The 5,498-nt window shown below is 43.8% G+C and overlaps 1 long non-coding RNA gene across 1 annotated transcript; it reads left to right on the forward strand.

Annotated features, from left to right (window-relative positions):
- The first annotated feature begins 1,184 nt into the window (after positions 1-1,184).
- On the forward strand, positions 1,185-4,626 carry LOC108648184. The gene is made up of 3 exons (XR_004223599.1): positions 1,185-1,517; positions 2,776-2,963; positions 4,419-4,626. It is a non-coding gene; the product is annotated as an uncharacterized LOC108648184 (long non-coding RNA).
- The last annotated feature ends 872 nt before the right edge of the window (positions 4,627-5,498 follow it).

Consider the following 5,498-nt stretch of genomic DNA (forward strand, 5'->3'; position numbering starts at 1 on the left):
ATCTTAATGGCAAGAGACTCCCCCCTAAGTTCTTTGACAACTGTTGGCTTTCTCTCCAAGGGAAACTCTATGTCCGGGGCAACTTGAATTACCTTAGTATTGGCAGCAAAAATTGCCCCTGGGAGTGTGGGGTGGAGGAGACCCAGGAACACTTTTTGGTCAGTTGCCCCGTGACTGGAGATGTGTATGATCAGTTGGCAACATCTCTTAAAGTTCCCGTCTTAAACAACTTGACCTATACAGAGTCAGCCTATGGGGTTTCTGCCAGGCAACATCTACTGGACCGTGAGACCCTCTACATTATCATTGCCTGCACACGGTACCAGATCTGGTAACAAAGGTGCAGGAGAACTTTTGGTTATTCTGGTGCTACTCCTGACAACATTGTGAGAGCAACTCTGGTTCAGTTGAGTTTCCTGAAGGAAAATGATATCAGGAGGTCAAACACTAATGAAATAAGATGGCGAGGGTTGTACCTTTCTCTTTCTTGAGCATGTCCTCTTGTTATGTGCTGTATGGGGGAACTGTTGTATCTTTATTAATATGGTCTCCTGTACTCTGATACCACTCTCCTTTTCTTCTCAGGGTGATGGTGGTAACATTTTCCAGCCTGGAGTACAAGGATTGGCTATTGTTTTTGTGTGTTGGGGTGGTATAAAGGCCATATGGACAATAACAAGACTTTGCAAGTTTGGCCTTATGAATTGGTGGGTTGGAGGACTTTTCTTTGGACTATTGCCTATGGACAGAGGGATGGACTCTGCGGGCAGGAGGGTGTATGGGTGGGTTTGTGACTTTTGGATTTGCTGATTATATGTTATGTTTTGATGAATTAATGTAAGTGTATTTTTATAATAAAAATTCCTATATATTAGGTACCTACCTAGTGCTACCAACCCCTATTTCTGTAGGGGAATGAGAGCAGGGCAGGCAGTAACCCTTCCAACACTTCCCCCTGTCTCTGCCCCTATATATTAGGTACCTACCTAGTGCTACCAACCCCTATTTCTGTAGGGGAATGAGAGCAGGGCAGGCAGTAACCCTTCCAACACTCCCCCCTGTCTCTGCCCCTATATATTAGGTACCTACCTAGTGCTACCAACCCCTATTTCTGTAGGGAAATGAGAGCAAGGCAGGCAGTAACCCTTCCAACACTTTCCCCTTTTTCTGCCCCTATATATTAGGTACCTACCTAGTGCTACCAACCCCTATTTCTGTAGGGAAATGAGAGCAGAGCAGGCAGTAACCCTTCCATCCATCATTCTGTACCTATAAACCTGACCCAGACATTACTGCCCCCCATTAGTGTATAATGGCTACTGGGGTAGAAAGAGATGAGTATCTGATGAAATCTGTGCACAAGATGAATCCCTGAATGCACAACATAACATATTAAACTGTATTACCTGCTCATATTATGTTGTTGCAGACAACCCAGAGAACAGATGGGTCAACAACTATGATGAGCCTCTTCATTTCGAGTGTCCCAATCATCAGAGCATCAGCTTAATTATCAGGTAAAATGTATTGTTTGTTGTAATATATTTTTTTCTCTCAGTAATAATAAGCGCTGTACTTGATCCCAACTAAGATATAATTACCCCTTATTGGGGCAGAACAACCCTATTGGGTTTATGTAATGGTTAAATGATTCCCTTTTCTCTGTAATAATAAAACAGTACCTGTACTTGATCCCAACTAAGATATAATTACCCCTTATTGGGGCAGAACAGCCCTATTGGGTTTATTTAATGGTTAAATGATTCCCTTTTCTTTGTAATAATAAAACAGTACCTGTACTTGATCCCAACTAAGATATAATTACCCCTTATTGGGGGCAGAACAGCCCTATTGGGTTTATTTCATGGTTAAATGATTCCCTTTTCTCTGTAATAATAAAACAGTACCTGTACTTGATCCCAACTAAGATATAATTACCCCTTATTGGGGCAGAACAGCCCTATTGGGTTTATTTAATGGTTAAATGATTCCCTTTTCTCTGTAATAATAAAACAGTACCTGTACTTGATCCCAACTAAGATATAATTACCCCTTATTGGGGTAGAACAGCCCTATTGGGTTTATTTAATGGTTAAATGATTCCCTTTTCTCTGTAATCATAAAACAGTACCTGTACTTGATCCCAACTAAGATATAATTACCCCTTATTGGGGCAGAACAGCCCTATTGGGTTTATTTAATGGTTAAATGATTCCCTTTTCTCTGTAATAATAAAACAGTACCTGTACTTGATCCCAACTAAGATATAATTACCCCTTATTGGGGCAGAACAGCCCTATTGGGTTTATTTAATGGTTAAATGATTCCCTTTTCTCTGTAATAATAAAACAGTACCTGTACTTGATCCCAACTAAGATATAATTACCCCTTATTGGGGCAGAACAGCCCTATTGGGTTTATTTAATGGTTAAATGATTCCCTTTTCTCTGTAATAATAAAACAGTACCTTTACTTGATCCCAACTAAGATATAATTACCCCTTATTGGGGCAGAACAGTCCTATTGGGTTTATTTAATGGTTAAATGATTCCCTTTTTCTCTGTAATAATAAAACAGTACCTGTACTTGATCCCAACTAAGATATAATTACCCCTTATTGGGGGCAGAACAATCCTATTGGTTTTTTTTAATATTTAAATGATTTTTCAACAGACTTAAGATATGAAGATCCAAATTACAGAAAGACCAGAGCATTCTGGGTAACGGGTCCCATACCTGTACTTTTATACTGACTGTATCGTCACTTTCCTCCAGCAACCATGATAATAAGAGGGAGGATCGAGTTTGGGATTTCAGCTGCAAGGCCACATTCAGCGAGCAAAGGTTCTGCTATTGGACCGGATACGTCAATGACTTTGACCAAGAGTTTACCTTCACCTGCGCGTCGGGTTCTGTTCTGACCGGAATGGACAGTATCATGATAACAAGAGGGAGGACAGAAGGTAAAGTGCTACTGGCGAAACAGCGGCCGTACAATACAATAGGGCTCATTTACAATGCCCCACGCAAAGTGCAAGAAAAGCCTGCGATTAGCAATTCTTTTTGCACTTTGCTCACTGGATGGGGCATTGTGCAAATAAATGTGGATTTACATGTGGTGCATCCCTAGACTGCTCGCACATTCACCTCCCTTACCGATTGGCTGGGCCAGCAGACAGCATGCCACTCCAATATTCTTGCCTTTGTGGCCTGAACACAAATCCGGGCCTGGTTCTGCACAGAGACTTGCGGCTCCATTCACCAGTACAACAGTGACTGCATTAGTCAGCAATGTATTAGTGAGGGGTGGACAGGGGGTAGCTATGTGGGTGTCCCCCTTCCACCCCTACTACCCACACAGGGCCCTATTCTTAACACATGCCCTAAGGCAAACCAGTAGGGACAGGGCTAGCCGCGTCACCTGACCACGCTGTTGGGCCCCTTTCTGCTCTTCCACTTGTGCCCAGGGGTTAAAGGAATACAGTCATGGGAAAACTTACAAAACTAATCAGTTATTAGAGCTTCTCCAGCAGAATTCTGCATTGTAATCTGTTTACAATGTAATCTGTGACCTGTGACCCCCAGTAGCCGATCAGCAGAACAATGGGAAGGGAGCAAGATAGCAGCTCCCAGTAGGTATCAGAATAGCACTCAATAGTAAGAAATCCCAGTCCGGCTTGGGACTCCTCCAGTTACATGGGAGAAGGAGAAACAATAGGTTAGCTGAAAGCAGTTCTAATGTGTAGCGCTGGCTCCTTCTGAAAGCTCAGACTCAGGCACACTTTACTGCTGCGCTGCAAGTTGGAGTGATATCCCCCCCCCCCCTCACCCACAGCAGCCTATCAGCAGAACAGTGGGAAGGGAGCAAGATAGCAGCTCCCAGTAGGTATCAGAATAGCACTCAATAGTAAGAAATCCAAGTCCGGCTTGGGACTCAATAGGTTACAGAAACAATAGGTTAGCTGAAAGCAGTTCTAATGTGTAGCGCTGGCTGAAAGCTTAGACTCAGGCACAGTGCACTGAGATGGCACCTACACACCAATATTACAGCTACAAATACATTTGTTAGTTCAAGAATAAAAGGTTTTATGCGGGAATTATTTGCTATGTAACAGTGTCATTTAGAAATAAAAAGTGCCCCATAAATATCATGACAGTGTCCCTTTCAGAAAACAAATGGCGTTTTTTGCCTTCCTCTGGATCAACTAGCAGTTAGGCAGGTAATATATAGGCATTATGGTTGAACGTGATGGACGTATGTCTTTTTTCAAGCCAACTTACTATGTTACTATATTATTATTATACTGCTATGATGTCACCAGTCGCACCAAATACACTGGCACAACCTCACACTTACAGCTCTTTAGAGGCTGAACTGCCACGCTGGGCAATAACACCCCCAATTGAATCTCCCATAGGTGGCAGTTTCTCTGTTGCCAGGGGGAGGTGCCAGTTGATCGCTTGTGCACGTGGAGTGGATATGTCAATTAATTCAATGAGTATTTGAGGTGGGACGCAGACCCTGATTATTACCTGGTGGGAGTATCCAGTTACCATGACAACTACAGAGAGTAAGTATAATTGAACTTTCCCCCCTACCCCCTGAAAACAGTTTGTAACACTATATAAACCTGTGAGGTTACAGATATATAGAAACATTGGGGTAACAGTCACCCTGCTATAGTTCCAGGGGTACCCAGGGCACAAATAAGCACTCACTCCAAATCCCCCCCTAACTGGCCTTCAGGCTGGGCCCCCTTAGCTCATAACAAGGTTACAGATATATAGAAACATTGGGGTAACAGTCACCCTGCTATAGTTCCAGGGGTACCCAGGGCACAAATAAGCAATCACCCCAAATCTCCCCCTAACTGGCCTTCAGGCTGGGCCCCCTTAGCCCATAACAAGGTTACAGATATAGAGAAACATTGGGGTAACAGTCACCCCGCTATAGTTCCAGGGGTACCCAGGGCACAAATAAGCAATCACCCCAAATCTCCCCCTAACTGGCCTTCAGGCTGGGCCCCCTTAGCCCATAACAAGGTTACAGATATATAGAAACATTGGGGTAACAGTCATCCTGCTATAGTTCCAGGGGTACCCAGGGCACAAATAAGCACTCACCCCAAATCCCCCACTAACTGGCCTTCAGACTGGGCCCCCTTAGCCCATAACAAGGTTACAGATATATAGAAACATTGGGGTAACAGTCATCCTGCTATAGTTCCAGGGGTACCCAGGGCACAAATAAGCACTCACCCCAAATCCCCCCTAACTGGCCTTCAGGCTGGGCCCCCTTAGCCCATAACAAGGTTACAGATATATAGAAACATTGGGGTAACAGTCATCCTGCTATAGTTCCAGGGGTACCCAGGGCACAAATAAGCACTCACCCCAAATCCCCCCCTAACTGGCCTTCAGGCTGGGCCCCCTTAGCCCATAACAAGGTTACAGATATATAGAAACATTGGGGTAACAGTCAACCTGCTATAGTTCCA

This window comes from Xenopus tropicalis, chromosome 7 (genome assembly GCF_000004195.4).
Source record: "Xenopus tropicalis strain Nigerian chromosome 7, UCB_Xtro_10.0, whole genome shotgun sequence".
Taxonomy (NCBI): Eukaryota; Metazoa; Chordata; class Amphibia; order Anura; family Pipidae; genus Xenopus; species Xenopus tropicalis.